Source organism: Ceratotherium simum, chromosome Y (assembly GCF_057802395.1).
Source record: "Ceratotherium simum simum isolate JZ-2026a chromosome Y, ASM5780239v1, whole genome shotgun sequence".
In the NCBI taxonomy this organism is placed as follows: domain Eukaryota; kingdom Metazoa; phylum Chordata; class Mammalia; order Perissodactyla; family Rhinocerotidae; genus Ceratotherium; species Ceratotherium simum.
The window spans coordinates 36,895-48,387 of NC_141941.1; the positions used below are offsets into that span (position 1 = coordinate 36,895).

General features: G+C 53.3%; 1 long non-coding RNA gene across 1 annotated transcript; it reads left to right on the plus strand.

Annotated features, from left to right (window-relative positions):
• The first annotated feature begins 9,505 nt into the window (after window positions 1–9,505).
• Window positions 9,506–10,644, plus strand: LOC147911589 (uncharacterized). Its single transcript, XR_015550822.1, has 2 exons — window positions 9,506–10,010; window positions 10,101–10,644. It is a non-coding gene; the product is annotated as an uncharacterized LOC147911589 (long non-coding RNA).
• Window positions 10,645–11,493: the final 849 nt, after the last annotated feature.

Here is an 11,493-nt window from a genome sequence, read left to right on the forward strand (position 1 = left end):
GTCACCGCCAGAGACCCCAAACTTCCTGTCCTGCGTGTGTGCTCCCCAGGAACTGAGCTCTGGGTGTCTGCGTACCTGCCCCGTTTCTCCTGGAAGGTTCCGTTCGAAAGTCCTTGAGTCATGTGGTCACAGTGCCCACAGGTGGGCACGGCTGTGCTGTCTCTGGAAAACGTGTGTGACTTAGTTAACACCAGCACTACCCTCAGGGGCCTGCAGAGCGTCCACCGGGCTGGTGGTCCAGACCGTGAGCCCAGAGGGAAGACTTCGGACATCAGATAGCAGAGGCGCTTGTGTTCCATTCTGACCCGCCCACTGGCGGCAAAGGGTGACTGGCAGAGCCTGAGCAGGAGCATCTCCTGCGACCCCTGAGCACTCCAGCACAGGCATGGAACACACCCCTCAGCTCTGCGTCTTCACAACAGTGCGCTGAACTGGCTCAAAGGCCTCAGAATTCACTTAACTTTTTCTTCTCTTTACCGCAACTTTCATACAAATTCTTTTTTTTTTTTTTTTTTTGGTGAGGAAGATTATCCCTGAGCTAACATCTGTGCCCATCTTCCTCTATTTTGTATTTGAGACACCTCCACAGCATGACTTGATGAGCAGTGTGTAGATCCAAACCCGTGAACCCCGGGCCGCCAAAGCGGAGTGTGTGAACTTAAGCACTACGCCACCAGGCCGGCCCCTACACAAATTCTTACCAGCTGGATTCAGATGCTTTTTACAGAAACACAAAGGAGTTCACCGCATGCACTTCAGAGGTTAAAGTGGCAGCCACCAGACCTCTCCTCCTCCGCTGGGAGGTGAGGCGGTGCAGGGCAGAGAGGGGCCAGCCTGCAGGGTCGGTGCCGCAGCAGGGATGCTTCCTTCCTAGAGGCTGGGGGGAGGCGGAGGGAGAGGTCAGGGTGCAGAGGAGAACCCACGCCAGGAGGAGCGGTTTCACACTCGCCTTGGGTTTAAAGTGTCCTGCTCAACTTCAACAAGTGGACGTTTAGCAACAACTGAGACACCATTTGAACAGCTGGTTTCAAGCCCATCTCTTGCCACAGACAACACCAAAGCAAAGTGGTGGGTGACATGAGTCGTGGGGTGCTCTGTTGCTGGAGATCAACCCCAGACTACAGCCATGCAAGTTGAGGGCCCCAAGGGAGGGCGAGGGGGACAGTCCCACGCCTCCCCAGTCCCAGGGAGGTGGATGAGACACTGACTCTTGGCCCTATCTTGAGGGAGGCTTCTGCAAGACAGAGAGACAGAGGCGAAACACCGCGACAGCTCCTCGCTAGAGCGTCTGTCTTGGGTAGGAGGATTCGCGTTCACAGGAGGACCACGGGGCATTCTGCTGAGACTGTGTCAGACCGCGGTTGAGCCTGGCCTACGTGGAGATGGTGCAAGGTCCCCAGAGGACCACGGTGGAGCCGTTCCCCCACGCAGATCAGTGAACAGCACAGAGACTGGAAGTTGACCCACTCATGTGAGATCAACTGATGTTTTTTCATAATCATTTTTATTGAGGTATAATGTATATACAGAAAAGTGCACGAATCACAATTACACAGATGGAATAAACAGCCACCTGCACCCAGACTAAGAAATAGAAAAACACCTGCATGCCTCATATCCTCTGTCATTAATCCTCCTCCCAGTCGTAGCCACTATTGCAACCTCTGGCAACAGATTAGTCTGGCCTGTTTGTGAGGTTTGAACAACTGGAATTGTAAAGCGTTTTTTGTGTCTGGCTTTTCCCCCCTCAATATTATGTTTGTGATATTCAAACATGTTTCTGAGTCTAGCAGTAACAACTTTTCCATTGCTGTAGTCTCCAATCATGTGACTATACCGCCATTTATGCACCCATCATGCTGCTGTGAACATCCTTGCTCATGTCTTGGTGAACACGTACCCACTTCTGCTCAGCAAATACCCAGACGTGGAATTTTGGTGTCATTGGGTATGTGTATCCTCACCTTTAGTGGACACTGCAAGAGTTTCCCAAAGTAGTACGAAGTTATATTCCCACCGACACAATTGCTTGACAGTCTAGCTAATAACTACTGGTGTTTTAAGATCTTGTGTGTGGGGTCATTATACTGTGGTTTTAACTTTCATTTCCCTGAAAACTCATGAGGGTGAGCACCTTCTCATGTTTTTGAACCATTTGGATATCCCTTTTGTGAAGTGCAGTCTGTGTGTTTTCCCCATTTTTCTATTGGTTGTCTTTTTCTTATTGATTTGGAGAAGTTCTTTATATATTCTAGACAGGAGGCCTTTGTCAGATATATGCACTGCAAATATCTTTTCCCACTGGGGGTTTCCTTTTCACCCTCTTGCACATTATTTAGGTGTCTTTTGACAAATATAAGTTCTTAAGTTCAATGTGATCAAATTTATCAATTTTTTCCTCAATGGCATTGTGCTTTTAATATTCTATTTAAGAAATTATTATCTACTCCCAAAGTCATTAAGATATTCTATTTTTTTCCTACAACTGTATTGTTTATCCCTCAGATTTAGTTCTTCAAGCCTTATGAATGAGGGATGTGTGTATGTTATGGGGGGTGGGGGGCGGGTAAAGAAGGCATCAAGGTTTTTTTCCATACATGTATTCAATTCACCCAGCAATAATTTTGGAAAAGATTCTTCTTCCCCAAATATAACCAAGTGTTACCTTTCCCATACATGTGTGGGCCTGTTTGGATCAAATGATTTTTGACAAAGGTGCCAAGGCAATTCAATGTGGGGAAGCATGTCCTTTCAACCAAAAGGTGCTGGAACAAGTGGACATCCTTATGGGGGAAAAGAACATCGACACTTCTCAGTGTACACCAGATAAATTTAAAATGGATCATATACATAATCATAGAAGCAAAAACAATCAAACACGTAGAAGAAAACACAGGATAAAAATACGCCCTGTGTTGGGCCGGCCCTGTGGCTTGGTGGTTAAGTGCGCGCGCTGCGATGCTGGCGGCCCGGGTTTGGATCCCGGGTGCGCATCGAGGCACCACTTCTCCGTTCATCCTGGGGCCGAGTCCCACATGCAGCAACTAGAAGGATGTGCAGCTACGACACACAACTATCCACTGGGGCTTTGGGGGGAAAAAATAAAATAAATAAAATCTTTAAAAAAAAAAAAAATACGCCCTGTGTGTGTGTGTGTGTGTGTGTGTGTGTGAGATGGAGATATATATCTGACAAAGGGCTTATATCCTGAATCAATACATAACTCTTATCACAATAATAACACAAGCCCCCAAGATGAGCAAACAGCTTGAAAACACTTCACCAAAGATAAACAATTGACTGATTAGCACATGAAAAATGCTCTACATTATCAGTCATCAAGGAAATTCAAATTAAAATCTCCATAAGATACCACTAAACACCCATGTGAATGACTGACATTAAAAAGATGGACATACCAAGTGTTGTGAGGCTGTGCAGCAAGTGGGCCTCTCACAGCCTACTGGTGAGTACTTTCTTCAAAAAGTTAAAATAAAATACAATATGACCAGCAATTCTACTTTTACGTTTTTTTTTTTTTTTTGCAAGAGGAAATGAAAAATACGTGCACAAAGACCTGTAAACATGAATGTTTAGAGCAGTTCTATTCAGAACAGGCAAAACTTGGGGAAAAAATGCATGTCCAACAGGTGAGTAAACAACATATGATATATCTGTACAGTGTAATATTACTCAGCTATAGAAAGGAATAAACTACTGATACACACAATATCCATGAATATCAAAAACTTTATGCTGAAGAAAAGAAGCCAGACACAAAAGAATATAAATGATTGAATTTGTATGAAATTCTGGAAAAGATAAACCCAATCTCTAGTGACAGAAAGCAGATCATTGGTTGCCTGGTGGTGGGGATGGTTGGGAAGGGGGACAAGGGAATATTTTGAGGTGATGGAAGTATTCTGTATCTTGATTGTGGTGGTGGTTACATGAATTGATTTTAGACAACGGTGCCAAGACCATCCAACGGGGAAAGAATTATCTGCAACAAACAGTGCTGGGAAAACTGGATATCCAGATGCAAAAGAATAAAGTTGGACCCTTACTTTACACCATACAAAAATTAACTCAAAATGGATCAAAGACCTAAATTTAAGAGCTAAAACTATAAAACTCTTAGAAGAAAACACACGGAAAATCTTCATGACCTTGGATTTGGCAGTGGTTTCCTAAATATGATACCAAAAGCACAGGCAACAAACGGAAAAATGGACTGAACTTCATCAAAATTAAACACTTTTGTGCAAAGGACACTATCAAGAGATTTTTTTAAAACAACCCAAGGAATGAGAGAAAATAACTGCACATAACATATCTGATAAGGGTTTAATATCTAGAATATATAAATAGCTCTGACAACACAAGAACAAAAAGACAATTCAATTTAAAAATGGGCAAAGGACTTGAATAGACATTCTTCAAAGAAGACATACAAATGGCCAATAAGCACATGAAGAGATGCTCACCATCACTAGTCATTAGAGAAATGCAAATCAAACCACATGAGAAACCACATCATGCCTAGGACAACTATAACTTAAACAACAACAGAAAATAACAAGAGTTGGAAAGAATATGGAGAAATTGGAACCCTGTACATTGCTGGCAAGAATGTAAAATGACACAGCCACTATGGAAAATAGTTTGGTTGTTCCTCAAAAAGTTAACATAAAATTACCATAAGATGGGCCGGCCCCGTGGCTTAGCGGTTAAGTGCGCGTGCTCCGCTACTGGCGGCCTGGGTTCAGATCCCGGGCGCGCACCTACGCACCGCTTCTCCGGCCATGCTGAGGCCACGTCCCACATACAGCAACTAGAAGGATGTGCAACTATGACATATAACTATCTGCCGGGGCTTTGGGGAAAAAAAGGAGGAGGAGGATTGGCAGCAGATGTTAGCTCATAGCCAGTCTTCCTCAGCAAAAAGAGAAGGATTAGCACAGATGTTAGCTCAGAGCTGAACTTCCTCACCAAAAAAAAAAAAAAAAATTACCATAAGACCCAGCAATTCCACTCCTAGGTATATACCCCAAAGAATTGCAAACAGGGCCTCAAACAGATACTTGTACGTGAATGTTCACAGCAGCACTGTTCACAGTAGCCACAAGGCGGAAACAACCCAAGTGTCCATCAACAGGGGAATGGATAAAGAGAATGTGGTCTGTACAACAATGGAATATGCAGCCATAAAAAGGAGTGAAGTTATGATACGTGCTATAACACAGATAAACCTTAAAAACATTATGCTCAATGAAAGAAGCCAGATACAAAAGGACAAATATTGTATGATTCCACTTATATGAAATATCTAGAAAAGGCGAATTCAGAGAGACAGAAAGCAGGTTAGTGGTTGTCAGGGGTTAGGAGGAGGGAGGAATTGGCGTTATTAATTGGTGTAATTGCTTAACTGGAGTGATAAAGAAAAATTGTGGAAATAGTGTTGACGGTTGCAGAACACTGTGAATCTAATTAATGCCATTGAATTAACACACTTAAAATGGTTAAAATTGTCAATTATTATCAAGGAAACAAATGAAAAGAAACAGTAATTGTTTCTTTAGTTATTAATTTCCACAAAAGAATTCAAAGTAAAAAAGCATTGAGATTTTAATGTTGTTAAGGTTAGGGTTCTCAGAGAGAATTTGATACTTGTAAAGGCAGCTGCCTACCCGTCTTCACTTTGATGTCTGAGAGATGCCTCCAACTCAACGAGGCCCAAAGCTGTGCTTTTCTGCCTCAAATCTGCTCCTCCCAATGCCCCCACTGCTGACCCCTCCTTCCAGTTTGTCAGGTCCAAGCCTTGGCGTCGTTCTTGGCGCCTTCCTTTCTCCCCAACTGCAGATCTGCTATGAGGAGAATCGACGCTGATTCTGTGTGTTAAATATATCTGCACCCACACATGTGAGCACCCGCTGTATTATGATGTTAGCACTGGTGGGCGGTGAGGAAAAGGAGCTTTTCCAGTCACAGCTCCTGACGGTGTAGACGGAATAAAGCGGGTCATGAACAAAATGAATTCCCCGCGCATTGTGGATCCATCTGTGACAGGCAGACTGGCCGAGGACGCAGATCTGGCACTCAGGGCGGGCAGAGCCGGGGCGGGGTCTGTCTGCGGTGAACCCCCATCCCCCCGCCGAGAGCAGGGCCTGCCATGCAGCCCCCCAATGCTGTTAGAGTGACTACAGGGGAACTTCACGCCCCTGGGGGCACCCACGTCCTCGTGTCACTGCGAGACTCGGGGCTCCTGGGGTTCAGGGTCATGAAATGTCACTCACGCAACCTAGTGAGAACCCATTCGGTTTGTCTCCGGGGTGCAATCCTCTGACCCTACACTTCATACAGAATGACCGAGAACACCCGGGAGGCTGAGCGAAGACAGGCCATGGGGTGCGGTGATGTCTCCCCCAGTACAGCGTTTCCAGCAGACCGTGACCCTCGGGCGGGACCAGGGCCCGTCCGCACAGACCCACAGACACACGTGACTGTGACCGCGAGACGGATCCGGGTCCGGAGGCCGGACGGGGTGCGGGGTCCGGGCTCGGCCCCGTGCGGACAGACGCACGGACACACTGCCGGACACGGGCCGACAGACCCGTGCAGTCGGTGCACACGTGGTGACAGCACCCCGGAGCGGGGACAAGAGCGCTCTGTCCGCGAGCGCCCCGAGAACACCGAGGAGCCTCCAGGGAGGGCTCGCTCCTCACACGCGCGCATGCACGCGCACGCACACTTACACACAAGCACACTTACACGCGCGCGCACGCACACTCACACGCGCACACAGTTACGCACACTTACACACGCGCGCACACGCACAAGCACACACGCACAAGCACACGCTCCAGCGGACCGAGCGTGTACACGGGAACGCGGCCGCACGGAGGGCGGTCACATCCTCCGCTTCAACAACCGAGCCAGATCCAGAGCCAGAGCCAGAGCCCGCCGCGAGGCGGACGCGGCACAAGCTCCAAGCGGACAGGCGGCCGCGGGGCGCCGGCCGTCGCCACGAGGCCGGTCCTCACGGCGCGCTCCGTCCACGCGGACCTGCCGCTGTCCGCCCGCAGACACCCGGGCGAACGCCGGGACCCGGGACACCCGGGCTCCCGCCCCAGACGGTCACCTCCCAGGGACACCGGTGACGACCTGCCTCGCCCCGACTGCCCCGGGAGACCCAGCGGCGACAGAGCGGACACACCACCCACTGCGCTTACTCCACGGGAGAGTCTCCCGCGCAGCGGCGGAAGACGACGGAGGCCGGCGGAACTGACGCCCGCGAGCCGAGCCCGGCCGAGACCAGCCGAAGGGGAGCCGAGGGGCCGGCGGAAACGGACGCACACGACACGAGCCCGGCCGACTCTAGCCGAAGTGGAGCCGAGGGGTTGGCGGAACTGACGCCCACGAGCCGAGCCCGACCGAGTCTACCCGAAGGGGAACGGAGGGGCCGGCGGAACTGAGGCCCTTGACCCGAGCCCGGCCGAGTCCACCCGAAGGGGAGCCGAGGGGCTGGCAGAACGGACGTCCACGACCCGAGCCCGGCGGAGTCCGGCCGAAGGGGAGCCGAGGGGCCGGCGGAAACGGACGACCTTGAAACAAGCGCGGCCGAAGGGGTCCGAAGGGCAGGCGGAAAGTGGCGAAGGACCCGACGGAAATCATCAGGGGTCGACAAAGAGGAAGGCGGTGGGATGTGATGAAGAGAGCCGAGCCTACTCGGAGAATGACGGAAAGTGAGGGACGTTCACGAAGGTGGTGGGGGTACACGAAAGGTGGCGAACTTGGTGATGGAGAACAGCGGAGTGAAGACTGACGAGAAGTGAGTGTCCGCCCTGGAAGAACAACAGAGTGAAGAAAGGGTGGAGAGGAATGGAGAGAAGAGAGGAATCAGACATTGATCCGGAGAAGGAGCTAAGCCTTGTCGCAGACAGAGGACGCGTGATGAGAAGAGCGAACCCGAACCTCATCGGACAAAGAGGAAAACGGACGCAGTACGACGGAGATGGTCGGGCAGTGTCGGAAAGAGACGGAGAACGACGGACGTTGTCGGAAAGAGACGGAGAACGACGGACGTTGTCGGAAAGAGACGGAGAACGACGGACGTTGTCGGAAAGAGACGGAGAACGACGAGGAGAGCCGGGCTCAGCTGCCCCGTAAAGAGACGTGTTTACCGTCGCTCCGGCCGGCGCCCCCAGGCCGGGAGCGCGTGGCGCAGGCGCGGGTCCCGGGGGACCGGTGTCTGCTGCGGTCCCCCCGGCCAGCCCCACACGGCCGTGCCCCTGCCCCTGTCTGTCCGGGGACGGCCAGTCCTTGCTCCACAGCAAACGAGTGGTCCAGGGCGGACCCGGCCCCCAGGCGGTGGTCCGGGGCGAGCCCCCGACCCTGGTGGGGCAGACCCCTCTCGGAGCGCCCGGTCTCCCCCGCTCTGAGAATACGCGGTCTTGGTTGTGGTCGGATCCGGATAACGCACAATCCGCCGTCCTGAGCCGGCGGCTGTGGCCGCTCCTCCCGCAGGCCCGGGTCACGCCTGCGGCCCCGCCCCGCCGGCCCCGCCCCCTGCCGCCCCGCCGGCTCCGCCCCCTGCCGCCCCGCGCGCCCGCCGGCCCCGCCCCCACGGCCCCGACCCCCACGGCCCCGCCCCTGCCACCCCCGCCGGCCCCGCCCCCTGCCGCCCCGCCCCCCCGCCCCCCACGGCCCGGTCCTCATCTGGTGCCCGATCCCGTCCTCGGGCCCTCACGGGCCGCGCCCCCGGCGGGTCCACACCTCCCCGGGGCCTGCTGGAGTGTGGGTGACAGCGCGACCCCCGCCTGTAACCCCAAAGGTGCCCCCGCCCGTGCTGCGCGTCTGCCGGCGGGGGCGGCCGCCACGGCCTCGGAGTCCCCGATCCCCCCTGAGGCCGCGGGCCCTGGCTTCCTGACACTGAGCAGGTCCCGTGGTCGCGTGGGCGCCTCGTGGGTCCGGGGACACAGCCCATAGCCCAGGGCTGCTCACCGGGGGGCGGGGGCTCCCTCGCCGCGGGACCAGAGTGCAGGGGCGGGTCCCCGCCGGACTCAGACGCCGCGTGTGTGGCATCTCCCTGGGCCGTGGCGTCACCCCCGTGGCTCTGAGGGAGGAAGGGGCCGAGGCCCGTGTCAGTCCCTAAGCGGGATGTGTGTGCACCACGACGCTGTGTCAGAGCTCGCACTGGAGCGCGCACACAGCCGTCCCTGGGCCGCGACGTTTTACACCTGATTTGTTGATGGTGCAGTAACTGAGGCCCCCGGAGGTGAGGTGGCTGCCGTGGGTCACCTGTTGGCAAGTGGCAAAGCCGGAGTCCCAAGCAAGAGTCCACGCCGGCTCCCTCCACCACCCTCCACGTCTCCCATGGGAAGGGGATCTCAGTCCTGAGCAGAGACAGTGTTCTCCCGGGGGACAGAGGGGCCGCTGGGGAGGGGCGGGGTGGGGGCTGAAGTGTGAGGCAGCGGGGAAGACGCGTCCCACAGGAGCTGCACGACTCCTCCGCTTGTCCTGGGCCTGCGGCGCTCTGCCTCCAGGGAGCCCTCCCCCGGCACGTGTCTCAGACCCACGTCTCCTCCCCCGTGAGGTCTGGACTGTTATCCAGGCTCATCATTCATTTCCAGCTCCCTTCCCAGCCTCCTGGCCTCCAGGAGCTGGTTCCTGCTCTGGAACCACCAGGGGCGTCCGGACACATCTCGGATTTGAGCTCAAGCGCCCGCTCTGCCCTGAGCGGCCACTGTCCCCTCCGACCAATCTCTGGGTGCCTGGCCGCTGACCAGCAGTCTCCCTCTGGGGTCAGGCCTGAAGGGTGCCTGGGGGGTGTCGGCATCCTTTGGTCTCACCGACCGCCCCAGAAAGAGTGAGGGCAGAGGCCGGCTCCGCTGTGTCCGTCGGAGCTGCTACAGGCACCTACTGATGAGCATACTCTGCACAGAATATTTGTAAAAGGGTTCCTCACGTCCTGTGGCCCCCGGCCCTAAAGCTGCCCGGAGAACACAAAGGTGAGACCGTAATATTGCAGGTGACACGACATTGATACTCTCTACCAAGTCTCTGTGATTACATGTGGGTCTGCTCGTTTGTATTTTCAGTGAGACCGGCTTGACGTGAGCACGGCGGTCCTGCTCACAGCCTCCTGGGAAGGCCCAGGCGGGAATCAGCGGGGTGGAAACACAGCCACCCTCGCTCCCAACCGCTGGAAAAGCTGCCATTACAAACATGTTTGCCTGAGCGCTCTTTTCACGGCAGCAAAGTGTCACAGACCCCTAGATAGGCAATGAAAGGGGTGACTACACTCATCCGGGCCCAGACACTAACAGCGTGGACCTCGTGACCTGCTGCGCCTGCGTCTACGGAGCCCAGCACAGACGGTCTCATAGTAATTGGTTAATTTACTTGAATTGTTGAACAGTGTACACCAAAGCTTGTAATATGCACCCAGGTAAAAAAAGCAAGATGAGGTTTTAGGCACAACGTGACCGCATCCTTGATAAACACACCCTGTCTACATTCACACAGCACAGTTTTCTTTTTTAATTATTTTATTGAGGTCATACTGGTTTATAACACTGTGTAATTTCAGGTGTACATTGTTATATTTCAGCTTCTGTGTAGACTGCATTGTGTTCACCACCACTAGTCTAGTTTCCTTCCAACACCATACACACGTGCCCCTTTACCCCTCTCGCCGTCTCCCAGCCCCTTCCCCTCTGGTAACCACCAATCATGGTTTTGTTTGTACTTTCTGTACCTACGCCCAGGTCAACACCTTCAGTCTGAGGTGCAGATCTTTGCCGTGAACACCTCCACTGTTAGCATTAGCTTAACAACCTACTGTGAGTTACCTTTTATAGGATTTCCAGAACCATGGAGCATCAGAGAGTCCACACTAATGTGTAATTCACAGATGACACAGACCCAGAGACGGTGCAGGAGCATCCAGGTGACCCCACCATTGCATCCAGGTGTCCCCACCGTGGGAGAGCCACCTAGCCGCCAGCCAGAACCCGATTTTCCCATTCCTGCTCATGTGTACCCTGCACTTCCTAGCCCACCCCACTTTTAGCGTGGGCACTGTGTCTCTAGAAGGGGGAGTGGGTGGATGATGAGGGCCTCAGCCAGCCTGGGTCTTAAGGTGAGGGGCATGGTTCCCTCAGGTTCTCCCCAAAAGCCCGCTCTCTGCTGGTTGAACCCTCCACCCAGGAGGAGGAAAGAAAAGCAAGATGGACAGAGCCTGGGTGCCAGGCCCACCGCCCTAGACTCTCCCAGGATGGAGAGAGACGGCCTTGATTTTTCAGCCCTGATTTGTTGGGACGCTTGGTTAGAGTAACAGACTTCTGCCTTAAAAACAAAGGCGCTTTGCAGACCCCTCCTGACGATAACAGAAACTAAGGCCTAATTTAACTCACCCTTTTCTCAAACCGCAGCCCATGCTGAAGAGATGACCCAGCCCATCACTCAGGTACTGGTGCTTAGAAGTCGGGG